This window comes from Neofelis nebulosa, chromosome 14 (genome assembly GCF_028018385.1).
Source record: "Neofelis nebulosa isolate mNeoNeb1 chromosome 14, mNeoNeb1.pri, whole genome shotgun sequence".
Lineage (NCBI taxonomy): Eukaryota > Metazoa > Chordata > Mammalia > Carnivora > Felidae > Neofelis > Neofelis nebulosa.
Genome location: NC_080795.1, coordinates 29,043,014 through 29,056,724, shown reverse-complemented (window position 1 = coordinate 29,056,724; position 13,711 = coordinate 29,043,014). Strand labels below are relative to the sequence as shown.

At 42.0% G+C, this 13,711-nt stretch overlaps 1 long non-coding RNA gene and 2 pseudogenes across 6 annotated transcripts in view; 1 reads left to right on the top strand and 2 right to left on the bottom strand.

Moving 5' to 3' along the window:
- The window catches only part of LOC131495122 (uncharacterized), a 238,828-nt gene that overhangs the window by 50,566 nt on the left and 174,551 nt on the right, over positions 1-13,711 (top strand). The gene's annotated exons all lie outside the window — the stretch shown is intronic.
- LOC131495121 (ATP synthase subunit f, mitochondrial-like) lies at positions 3,699-4,066 on the bottom strand (annotated as a pseudogene).
- On the bottom strand, positions 11,981-13,194 carry LOC131495118 (large ribosomal subunit protein uL3-like; annotated as a pseudogene).

The following is a 13,711-nucleotide window of genomic DNA, read 5'->3' as shown; positions in this document are numbered from 1 at the left end:
AAAGGGAAACAGAGGATCCAAAGCCGGCTCTGTACTGATTGATAGCAGAGAACCTGATATGGGGCCCAGACCCATGAACCATGAGACCATGACCTGAGGTGGAGTGGGATACTTAACCGACTGAGCCACCCAGGCTCCCCTGCCTTCTAAGTTTTTAGATTTTTAGTTCAAAGAAGCTGAAAAATCACATGTACCTTTTCAGTCAAAGAAACAAACAAAAAATGTTTTTTCTGTGGGGTTGACGTCCACCCTATCACACTATCTGTCAACTTTTCTCTGATGATTGGAGCAATGATCAGACAAGGGCATTCTGACCCGTGGTTCGTCATGAAATTTAGGTTCTCTCTTGGCAGTGAGGTTTCAGAGTTGACACTAAGAGTCTGTGTAGCAATAGCATTAGAGAGATGACTGTACTTTGAAAAATCAACCGCAGGAAAGAAAATAATCTTAGATGTTCACTCTGGGCTTCACTTTTGATTTTGTTGTCTACTTACAGCATGAGTTGGCCCAAGAGAAATTACCTAATTACAGTATAAGCTGAACCATATGAAATTCTATTTGGCCAATAGTTGGTTGCTGAATGCCAGTTTGACATTGGGCAGCAATGTCATATATGGTTTGTCCTAATAGCTCTGGTGCTGATTGAAGCAGTCTATGCCCATGAAACAGTGACATTTCATTTACACCCTCTTTTAAAATTCACACAGTTGTCATGGGGTGCCTGGGTGGCTTAGTCAGTTGAGCATCTAAGTCTTGATTTCAGTGCAGGTCATGACCCCAGGATTGTGGGATCAAGCCCCACTTCGGGCTTTGAGCTGAGCATGGAGCCTGCTTGAGATTCTTTCACTCCCTTCTTCTGCCCCTCTTCCCTGCTCACTCGCTTTCTCTCTAAAATTAAAAAAATAATAATGAAAATAAAATTCATACCGTTGGTAAACATATTGCCTTTGCATATTCTCCAAATGAGGGTCACCTTTCATTTTTTTTCCCTTTTGTTGAAGATTTCAGGAAAATATGAACATCCAAGAACTCTGTGCAATTGAGATCTTAAGGTGCTTATAAAGAGTTCATATGTGTAAAATGTCTAGCCAAATTCCTGGCACATGGTTGGTGTTCAGAATAATTGAGTCATTAGGTCACTAGTCTGAGTATATCTAATCGCAATATAGTAGCATATTGTGATATGGTCTTTACTGGTTACACGTGCTGTTATACACATTATTTTACTTAGAGTGAACTTTCCTTAAAAACCCATTCCCAACACATTCAAGTGGCATGCCAAATCATATTCCAAGTTTAAAAGATAGCATTGCACTATTGTATAAATACTCTTCAGACAGCAGAAGTGAAAAAGAAAAGGAAAGGATTTTTTTGTGCATTTGCAAAAACTGGATATTAGAAAATGTCATAGTTATGTTTGCTTTTTCTGGTGAGTTTGGGAGGTGATTTCTTACACGCAGATATCTGTCTTAGGGTGAACTTGAAGAATTGACTTATGTGATTAACAAGGAAAAATCAGTATTTATAAACATGGAGAGTTTTGAAGAGTATAAGATACTGATTTTATAATTATGGCATTATACTCAAATTCTCACTTATTGTCTATACCCAAATTCTTACAATTTGACAAGTTCATTACAATCCCTGTAAGTTATTTTCTCTTTGATGTTACTATCACTGCCCTTAATTACAGAGGAAAATGTGTGATGCAACAGGCAGATGGGTAGATGAGTCAGCTGGCCGTGACAGCTGTACACATGGTCCGCAGGTGTTTGTTTGGCTTTGGTATACTGCATAGGCAGAAGTTTTTAAAGGGTCCCACACAACTTTACCAATCTATTTTTTTCTGTGGTTCCTTTGTACCAATCACATCTATAGAACAGGTCCTAAATCCTGGAAGTTTTAACCCCCAGAATAGAGGAAGTTTGGTGATGTCCTGAGCAGTTTGGACCCAAGACAGATCCCAGGGCTTTACATGTGCAGATTTACAATACCGATTAGATTCAGCAGGACTGTGGCTTAAGCACTGCATATTTAATAAGTTCATAGGGGGTCCCAATGATGCTGTCCAACAGACCACACTGAGTAGCAAAGAATGACACATTTTCACTTTGTTGACCTACTAGTATCTCAGAAGTAATGAAGCTGAGCTCAAATTTACCATCTTCCTCCCCAAATCAGACAGTCTTCCTCTTGAGTTGTCATTAATTTTTACCTTATTAATTGTCCACCAAGCCTCGGAGTAATGTGAGGCTCCTTCTTAGGCCTCCCGCCATTATATCCAAATCAGGTTTGAAGTTCTGATTCTTCTCCTGTGTCTATTAAGCCCATCCCTTACTTTTCATTCTGCTGCTACTACCTGGACCAGAGTTTCTTAACTGCTCTGCCAGCACGTCTCCATTCAACCAGCTCAGCTCCATGCACAACTGCCATTCTAAATTTTTTTTTTTAATGTTTATTATTTGAGAGAGAGAGAGAGAGTGGGGGAGAGAAAGCGCAAGCAGGGGAGGAGCAGAGAGAGAGGGAAACACAGAATCAGAAGCAGGCTCCAGGCTCTGAGGTGCCAGCACAGAGCCCGACATGGGGCCCAAACCCACAGACCGCAAGATCATGACCTGAGCCGAAGTCAGCCGCCCAACCGACTGAGCCACCAGGCACCCCAACACAACTGCCATTCTAATGCAGGGCTTATTTATAGTAATATTCTGCTGAAAACCCATCTGGAACAGAGGCGAGAGTCCCTTACCTGGAACTCCAAGCCCCACACTCTTGCCCTTCTTTTTCCATTCTTATCTCCTTATGTATGTTCTTATATGTGAACCTTATGGATTACCTGAATACTTTTGGTGCTTTCAGTTCTCCTGACTGTCCCAAGTTCCTGTGTTACTTTAAGTGTCATATGAATGGACATTCACCACTGAAAAACAGAAATCCAAGCTTAAATTTTTAATGAATAGGCTGATAACAACAACCCAGGAACATTCCTTGGGCTTCTGTTCCCATTGTACAGTCCACAACCAAGCAGGTGTCCCATTGCAATTATTTTTCTTGTTTCTGTTTTACACCAAGCTTCTCCCTAGGAAGGATGTGCCTTGTTCGTCTTTGTATCTCCAGCATTGAATGTAGTGTGTAGTACAAGGCAGGCATTCAGTCAGCAGGATCCAGGGTCTAGAACCTGAAGTTTATACAATATAGGGTAAGAAATAGAATTGAGGGGTGCCTAGGTAACTCAGTCGGTTAAGCATCCGACTTTGGCTCAAGTCATGATCTCGCTGTTTGTGAGTTTGAGCCCCACATCAGGCTCCGGTGCTAACAGCTCAGAGCCTGGAGCCTGCTTTGGATTCTGCGTCTCCATCTCTCTGTCCCTCCCTCACTTGCACCCTGTGTCTCTCTCTCTCAAAAATAAACAAACATTAAAAAGTTAAAAAAATAAATAAAACATTAAAAAAAAAGAAATTGAATTAAAAATTTTCTCTAAATTTTCAAAAACATATCATCTTGAGAAATACATTGCTAGATCCCTTATAGGATCTTGGAAGGGGGTCTTGCAAATTGGGGGACAGCGGCAGGGGGGGTAGGAGATCCCAAAGCTTAAACTCCTGTAGCCCTATGTAGCCCATAATTCTTTTCTTTTGTTGGGTTAGTATTATTTTAATGAAAGAAAGATTGAGTGGATTTTTTTCCATGTACAAGTCATCTTTTAGTAGGTATTAACTCTAAATTAGAATATGTAAGGATTCAAGAGTGCCAGGCAAAGATCATGGTCAGGAATACAGAATGTGCCTCCACGCTGGGCCCTCTTCAGTGGTACTTGCCTAGCCACTCCTGTTTGAGTTCCTTGTAGCAACGACAGTAGTTGAAAAGCACATAAGCTGCCAGCACCATAGAAATCCCAGCGATACCCCTTTCTTCAGATTGACATACTTGATGTAATACCAGTAGTAACCTCTTTGAAATGCTCCAGCAGCACCTTTGGGGTGAAATCCCACATCATTATCCAGCTCGGCAGCCCTCCTAGTTTGACATCCATGGGCTTCTTCTCCTTCCTGGGTACAGATGATGCCATCTTGGAGTCTGGGGTGCCTGCTATCAAGAATGAGTGGATCTTGTTGATTCATTTGTAATTTTCACATCTGTGACCTTTCATGTTTTTCTCTCTGAGCGTGGGACACCTGGGATACATCTGAGGGTGTTTTGCTTTTAGGAAACCAACTCCTTTTAGGTTGCATGCTCCAAGGGCACTTGCATTTCCTGGAGTTTGTAGGAATTTCAGATACCTCTGGGGTTATTCTTTAACAGCACAACTTTCACTAACAAATATTCTAGTGAAGGGGCACCTGGGTGGCTCAGTCCGCTCAGCCTTTGAGTCTTGATTTCTGCTAAGGTCATGATCTCACAGTTGTGAGATCAAGCCCTGCCATTGGGGCTCCTTGCTAACAGCCTGGACCGTGCTTGGGATTCTCTCTGCCCCTCCCCTCCCCTGCTCCCACTCTCTCTCTCAAAATAAATAAACATTAAAAAAAAAGTTCTAGTGAAGCCAGCAGATTTCAAACTCTGTTTGTACTTTGAAATGGAAACGTTGCCTTATAATGCCACTATTCTCTAAGTCTTTCAAAATGTGTTCCAAATATTTCCTTCTAATTGGAAACTTCCCTATGAAATCATAGACTTTGAATTCAGTTTATATTCTTTTTGATGGTTTTCAAGGGTACATTCCTTATAGCTAGTTTTACAGTAAGGAACACTTCTTATAAAAATATGCAACAGCTTTGTAGTTCCATGTAATTAAATATGTGTATATTTAATTAATATATATACACATATATATGAGGTACATTTCATATGTATATTTCACTTTTTATGTATTTCTGAAAAAGTCACTAAGATTCATTCATGTTTGCTATTTGTGTGAATAGGGAGTGGTTAAAAGGTACATTGACCAATATCTCCCTATCTAAAGTTGGTTCCCCTACCCCAGTTACCTATTGTCACCCTGTTTGTTGCATTTATAGCATTTACACTGCACTGTTACTGTTTTGCTGATATCTTTGTTTACTGTGTATTTAGGCACATCCTAGATGATGGGTAAATATTCTTCAACGTAGACTCTTTTTTAATGACACTACTGGTTGCAAGGACTGTTCTTTTTCCCATCAGGTCTTTAGATGCCAGGTCTGCAAAATGCTATATGAGAAGAGGACCACTCCCCCTGCTTGATTCTTGCATGCTTATCACATCAACTCCAAAGGGCTAAATTTTTGAGAACCTCTCAGCCCCCTTCTCTTCTCAGCTGGCAGCTAACCCCCTCCCTTACCCTTCTGCTGCCTCCTGTCTTCCACTTTAGATCTGCCCTCTGACTAAATCAGCCTGGTGGTCCTTGGCTGCCTTTGTTCACCTCATTTCTCCTGGATTGCTTTTCAAACTCTTCTCAAACTCTTGACTTGCCCATGTGGAGTAATGATTTGAATGATAATTCTCCTTTTCCATTGGCCATGTGATCTTGGTCAGACCTCTCTGAACCTCAGTCTCTTCATCTGTAAAATGTAGATATTAAGAATACCACCACAGGTAGTATCTCCTAGTTGAACTTCATAAATGACAGCCATCATTGTTGTTTTTGTTATTAATTTCTTTCAGGCTTCACCTCTTTGGCTTATCTCCCATAATTATTAACAATTACTGATAATTTGAAAATAACCAGAATCATGTTGCATTTGTATGTTTTACTCTTGAGTTAGATTTAAGCTCTTTGGAAAGAAGTCTTCTGTTACTGCTTTAGGTTTACTGCTGTGGGCAACATGTACCTAAAGCAGTGGTTGCCTGCGACGGAATTAATCCACAACGCTTGATGTTTCATCCAGAGAAAGTGCAAAGTGTATCTTCTGCCTATCTGTGGATATTCTGCTTTTGCTATCTGTGCAGTATAATGTAGGTGCCTCTTCCATATTTGAGGCCTTCCAGAAGCTTTCCCCAGTAAAGCTTTTAATAAAGGGAGAAACCGTTTACATGTCTACTTTCTATAGGATTTTTTCCCAATTTTTAAATTATTTAACTATTTTTAATTTCAAATTGTGTTTACAGTTTCAAAGCCTAATGCATGGGGACAATAGATGACCCTGTAACCTGGAAACAAGATGGCCTTCAGAGAACTAAACTGGGATCAGCAAATCTGTAGAGTAGATGATAGAATTAATCCAGCCTAGATGATGATCGGTGAATATAAAGTTGAAAGCATTAGGGAACAGTCAGATTTGGATCAAGGGGCAATCAGGGAAGAGGAGTTGAAAGCTGTTACCTAATCAATTATTTTACCCACTAACAAAAAAAGAATGTGTTAATTAAGAACTGGCAAGAGGTGGTGTATATGGAATCCTAAAGAAAGAAAAAGTAAGATTTTGAGGCACAGTTAATAAAGTATTCTTTTGGAAGGAGATAGTCAAGAGATACAAAACTGATCACGCAGGAATTATAGACACACTCCATACGTGGGTCAGAATAGCTTTGAAATTTACATGGTCGACATAAACTACCCCCAAGATCACCCATCTCTCTTGCTCTCAAAGCAACCTAGGAACTTTCTGAGGATTAATTCAGCCTCCATTAACTCATATGCTCTCTAGAAAATTACCTTCCTTCATTGGAAATTTACACTGAGACTTAACTGTAAGTTCTTTACAGGGACGGATCCAGAATTTGTGAGGGACAGATCCAGAATTGTAAACATTTTTAGAATTAGGGAGGCTCTTTTTGAGAAAAAAATATATAAAATGGCAAATATGAAATTGCTTCCAGGGCATTAAAAGACCAGTGCAATACATACCTGAAACTTTACCTTAGTCAGCATCAAAATAAAGGCATTGAAGTTGGATTAGTGCAGGTTCTGAGCTTCAAAGCTGAGGGCCAGACCCAGAGAGCCCCTCAGCAGCACCCCTCTTACTCTCTCCCACAGAACTCATAGTCTTAATAATAAAAATTACAACAAAGGAGTCAAACTCCATACTGCTTCTTAAAAGGATTTTGGCACTTTAACTTATGACCCTTTCTACCTATATTATCATCCTGTTGAAAGATATAGAAACTCTCTCCCATTTCTTACCTCTTCCCAGATATTGGCTAGTTTTCTATATTCCAAATACATAGCAATGTTACATAAAGTATAAAAAGAGAAATCTGTAAGGATATATTACTGTGCTCAAGACAAGATTTAAATGTCTGTGGGCTACAAATGAGAAGAAAACTTAGAGCAGTGAGCATGATAAAGCCGTGACCTGACACATTCTAGGTCTGCTACTAAGCAGGTCAGGCCAGGACTGTGATTCTTATATGGTAACAGAGAATAAGGATGGCCCCCCATCTGAGGTAGTGGGAAAGTATTAGATTTTCAGCTTTTAAAGCCTTAGGCTGGAATAGGGCCCCAATGTTCTTGAGAGGAGGCTAACAAAATCTGTAGTCTAGAGCCATAGTTTATACTAAGATGTATACCTAGAAAGCAAGAGGTCACAGACACAGTCCAGAGACTAGGAATTGAGCCATGCTCAATTTGGTCCAAAACCTATTAGGTGGGATTGAGCAAGGTGGTGAATGATGTGGGTGCACTAGTAGATTCCTGGTGGCCCAGGTTGGGTGTCAGAGCCTAAGCAAGTGAAGAGTGTGTCCATGTGAAGGAGCTGTCTGGCATGCGGGTGGTGAAGAGGGCAGCCACAGGGATGGAGGTAGTTGTGTCAGCTATAGAGGAATCATTACATTGATTGACAAGTAAGAAAATATTAAGGATAATGGTGTTGGGCTGGAATTGAAGATTGAGGTGTGAACTCATGGTTTTCAATAGACAGACAAAAGAGAAAGAGAAGGAGCGAGATATTCAAATTCAAATATGTATATTCCTAGCTTTGTCCACTGAGAGGGTCTGGGAGCAGTGGCACTCCCAATAGCATTGCATGCATCTAGCATTCACATCTTGGTTTCTAAGTGTCCCTCTTCAGAGGTCCTTGGAGAATTGGTTGACTTCAGTACTGCTGTAGAGAAAGTACGAGATGAGTCTGGAACTTCTTATACAGCCTGGAATAAAGAAGTGCTCAAAGAATGATGGGGACACAGAGACCACCTTATAAGGACTTTTACTGGAAAAATCTGGGGCAATTTGAGAAAGAAAATGAATAACAATAGTAGCAGACTAAAATGGGGGCACCTGGGTGGCTCAGTTGGTTAAATGTCCGACTTTGGCTCAGGTCACGATCTCATGGTACATGATCTCGAGCCCCGCATCGGGCCCTGTGCTGCCAGCTCAGAGCCTGGAGCCTGCTTGGGATTCTGCGTCTCCCTATCTCTCTGCCCCTCTCCCCACCTCCTCAAAAATAAGTTAAACATTAAAAAAAAAAATTGTAATGCATTGAATAAAGTACAAAACCATGAGTTCAAACATATATTTAAAAAGTAGTGATTAAGGGTGCGTGGGTGGCTCAGTTGGTTAAGCCTCCAACTTCGACTCAGGTCATGCATGGTCTTTCGGTTTGTGAATTCAAGCTCTGCATTGGGCTCCACACTGACAGTGCAGGGCGGGCTTGGGGTTCTCTCCTCTGTCTCTGCTCCTCCCCTACTTGCACTCTCTCTCTCTCAAAATAAATAAATTAGCTTTAAAAAAAAGTAATGACTAAGTTAATAGTTTGATGAGGAGTGATACATAATATCAAAACCCCCTTACAAACTATTTATTAATTACAAAGGGGAAAAAATAATTTCACAGTGCAGAAGCCAAGCAGATAGGAACTTAAGTGATCGAAGTTAGTGTCACCGTAATGGTACAAATACAAATCACATGTCACTTGAATAAGATAAAATGAGAACACATCACCATCACTTCTGTGATATTCCTACCTACTCATGAAGATGAACCAGACAAACCCAAACTGAAGAACATTATGCAAAAGAAATGGCCTATAAACATTGAAAAGGTCATGCTTATGATAGGATAGTCAAGGAAAGACCAAGAACTGTTCCAGATAGAACAAAACTAAGGAGACATGATAACTAAATGTGGTGTCTGTTTTGCAAGATCTGAATTTAAGACTGCCTCTTTTTCTTACAAAGTGCATGCTTGCAATAATTGATGGAACTTGAATAGACCCTGAGAATTGTATTACAGTAAAGTATCAATATTAATTTCCTGATTTTAATGGTTATATTGTGGTTATATAGGAGAATGTCTTACTTGATAGAAAATACACACTGAAGTGTTGTAGATTAATGGGGCATAATGCCAGCCATTTACTTACTCTCAAATGGGAAAGGAAAGAAGGTTTCTTATGCTGTACTTGTACATTTTCTCTGAGATTGAGATTATTTATATGTATATTTATTTATGTATTTCATTGCTTTTGTGTGTTTTGAATATCCATGTGCAGCCAAGTTCCCCCAAAGCAGATTTTAGTGGGACCTATCACTAGGGAGAGGTGATTACTTTTGACCTGCTGCAATGAGAAGAGCTTGTTTTTTTCTTCTTAATGACAATGCATAAAGTGCTCAAGAAGGTTGATGGGATGGATATCTTTGGCAGGTCACCATGCCCCAATCATAGAGGCTTAGCACTGCCACCCTAGTCAAATGCCATTCTACAGTATTTTCTAGAAGCAGGCATGCAAATGATGACATAATGAGGGACACCAGTGGTGCCTTCTTCCTTTGGAACTTTGTCATAGGCCTTGCAAATCATGTGATCAGAAGAGCTAATGATTTTAATTATTTAGTCAGTCCTACCAGGCATTCTTGTTTGGTTTCTCTTTTATTTAACAGACTTTTATTGAGCCCTACTATGTTACAGGTCCTGTACTAATCTTACAAATACAAAGACAGAAAAAAGGCCCCCACAGTTTCCACTGTGAACAAAAGAAGGGGTCAGACGAGGAAGCAGATATTTACTCTCTAACGAAGGAGTGGGACACAGACACTGACTGTCTCTTAGGAAGGCTTCACAAAGGAAGAGTGTATGAGCTTGGAATTAAAGGATAAGGTTACTCAAACTCACAACCTCAAGGTCAAGAGTTGCATGCTCTACCAACTGAGCTCACCAGGCACCCCCAGATTTGTTGTCTTGATTGATTGCATTGGCAGCATAGCACGGTGGAGGACAGACAGGAGGACTGTGAGCATGGAGGTGGTTACAGAGAAAGGCATGAACTCAGGCAGTGGCAGAGGAGAGGAAGAGGAGGTGGTTTTGACTGATATAGAGTTAACTTGTTTCTTTTTGTTTTTTGGGTTTTTTTTAATTTATTTTTTGGGGGACAGAGAGAGACAGAGCATGAACGGGGGAGGGGCAGAGAGAGAGGGAGACACAGAATCGGAAACAGGCTCCAGGCTCCGAGCCATCAGCCCAGAGCCTGATGCGGGGCTCGAACTCACGGACCGCGAGATCGTGACCTGGCTGAAGTCGGACGCTTAACCGACTGCGCCACCCAGGCGCCCCGAGTTAACTTGTTTCAATAGTGCTTGATGACCAAATGGTAGAGGGACAAAGCCAGGATGAGCAGGGGGACTGAAGGGAAGGGAAGACATCTGGTTTGACTCCTTCAACCAATGCTCTGGTAGTGCTGCTCACCAAAACCATTCAGGAAGAGGAGGCATTTTGTGTGGAAAGATGTTAGGTGTGAGGTGTCTCATGGGGCAACCAATGGGGAATTCCAGTAAATAAGTGTATACATGTCTAAGTGTGGAACTCAGATTGCATATCATTTAAGCAATAATTTTCTATATGCAAAAAATTTTTTGGAAGTGAGTATTTTACCCCAGAAAATTGAAAATGTTGAGACACCCAAGGTATTTTTGCTGTGGGCTTGTGTTGGAAATTATGATCATCATGGATCACTTTGCATTGTTGGTTCAAAGCTACGAACAAACAATAAAGCTGGACAATACTGATACTATAACCCCACAGGATTGGAGAGACCCTAACACGAGACTAGTTTTTCAGTGGAAACAGAACTAAGATGAATTACAGAATTCTCTGCTCCTTAGGCAACTGGGGTAATCTCAGTCCAACCCCCCCCCCCCATTTTATTGTGTCCAGAAAAGTTCCTAAATTTGTCCAAGATAACCCAATTAACTAGAATTTTGACTTGTAAGTATTTTGTCCTCTCAAAAGGGAGAAAGTGAGCATGTGTTTTGGAAGTCTAAGTTTAATGCTAGGGGTAGGGAATGGGGGTTTGCATAAACCTCATAAATACCTTCTCTAGCAACTCCATCACCTCCCATGAGCCTGATGGGTGGGACATGGTAACTGATACAGTAAACTGGAGGGTGAGAGTTGATTGGCATTGACATGACCCACAGTTTTACTGAGCAAACAATATGTGAAAAGTGGCCCCACCAGAAAACACACATGGGTTGCATAAGGAAGAGGAACCACCAGAGGATTCATGGAAGCCTAGAACACCATGCAAAGCCTGAAGCTAACTGGGAACTTGCAGCTGCTCCCAGGCCAGCCGGGCAAGGAGCTGTGAGGAATGAAGCTATTCTTTTTGGCAAAGAATACACTGTATCCTGTAAAGTCTCAGAAGCAGGGATGCAAACAACTGGAGTTTCCAGGAGTTCCATTCAGCTGGAAAGTACAGTGAGTACACAGAATCCAAAATGATTTCCATAGGTTGCGCTTAACATATTAAAGTTAAGTAATTTTTGAAAACCACACTAAGAGTAACAACAGCAAAACAAACTGTTCAAGTGCAGATGAGAAAGATGTGGTCAGCTAGGAGCATGTATATAAAAGACTCAGGAGTTTTGATGATCTCAGTATGAGTGAGCCATGTACAATGAGGGAGCTGAATCTGGATTTGGGCTACATTCAGAGTATTCTGGTATTCAGGATGCAGGAGGTGACAGTTCTTTCCCACAGTATGTTGATAAAAAAGAGGACTCTATCCCCCGCCTCCCCACCGCTGGAAAATAATTTTTATTGAGATTCCACCAGCTGCACAATCAGCTGCTGACGTTAAGCTCTTTCTTCCTTTGTAATTTGGTCTTTCTTAAGTGGTCCTATGAAAGCTGTATTTTCCTCCGCCGTCTGGAATCAGCCATGACCGAGCTTGGAGGTGGTGTCAATGAATTTACAGTCAGTCTTCTCCCAGGTCCGCCATTTAGTCTGCACCAACAAGGACTCGTGGAGAGTAAGCACTGGCTTCTTGGTTCCTACTGCACAGCCTTTCAGCGTGATGACATCATTGGTCACTTCACTGTAGTGGACAGAGCCACCCAGAGGGTTGATGCTCTTGTCAGACAGATCATAGTCGGTGGAAGCATTTTTCTTGATGAGCTTGCCATCCTATGTGAGGTAGCCCTGGCCAATCTTGTAGATCTTCTTATTGATCTCAGTGCGGTGATAGTAACCTTTCTGCCCAGCCCGAGCCACAGAGAAGGCCATTTGAGTAGGATGCCATGCCCCAATACGGGCAACCTTACACAGCCTCCCGTGGGTTTTGCAAGGTAGCTCATTGGTATGCCAGTGGCTGGTGACCTCTTTGTAGCCTTTGCCCTTTGTGATACCAATGACATCGATCATCTTATCCTGCCCAAACACTTGGTTCACAGGCATCTGCTGCTCTAGCGTCTCACAGGCCCAGGCCACCTTCTTGGCCACAGTGCCTCCATTCACCTGGGCCTCCGTAAGGCGGGCCTTCTGGTGTAGAGGAAGCAGGTGCATCTGAGTGTGGGTGATGACACAGATCACCTTGGCAGTACTTCTTCCTGCTGTTGAAGTCCTTCTGTAGCTGCTTCTTGCCATCATCTTCCTGCCACTTCTTTCAGTACTTGGTGAAGGCCTTTTTCTTAGACTTAGGCCAATTCTTATAGAAGCACCTTTTGCATTCATCACTGATGTGCTCACGGCAATGATGGTCTTAAAGGCGCAGAGGCCTCCAGGAGTCTCCACACAGTCCATGTTGCCCACAACCACCGTGGGTGGCATCTCCACAATGGCCACAGCCTCCACAACATCCTTCTTTGTTCACCTTGGATCTTGGCCTGTGGACCTCTCATACTGTGTGAGCCATGACAGCCTTGTATCCCAGGAAGGCAGGGAGGTGGCCAGGCTTGGAAGAGTCACCCTTGGGGAAGCTCTTCACCTTCCCAGTGATTCTGGCTGCTACATTTCCAAGGCAGGAAGCCCAAGGACCCATGCCTGGGAGCAGAGAAGTTCCTGTGAGACATTCCACCACCAGATGCTGACAATAGAGCAGGATTCGATGTTTAAATTACATACATGGCTAATATTTACTAAATGCTTACTATATATCAGCTTCTGGGCTAAATGCTTCACACGATTCCCTCCACACAACAAGCCTTGGGTCCTGTGCTGTTACTGCCTCCCTCCCACCCAGTGTGTGTAGATAAGGGCAGTATCATTCCGTGGGGTTGGACCTATGTGTAGTCTGGCTAGAGGAAGATCTGGCTCTGTGTGACCAAACTCTGAGCTGGGAACAGATTCCTGACAGTCCATTACTGAAAAAGAGCAGTCCTGAAGGATACAGGTTTCTGGGTTGAGAGGATTGAGGAAATCTAACACATGAGAAACTGCTGGAAGAACACTGTTCTACAAGAAAAAGAGTGGAGTGGTTGAAGTACCTGAGTCAGAGAAGAGGAATGAGATCATGCAGCACAGCCTGAGAAATCAGTTAGAATCAGCTAGTCAGAAGAATGGCTCAATTGGTTGAACATCCAACTCTCG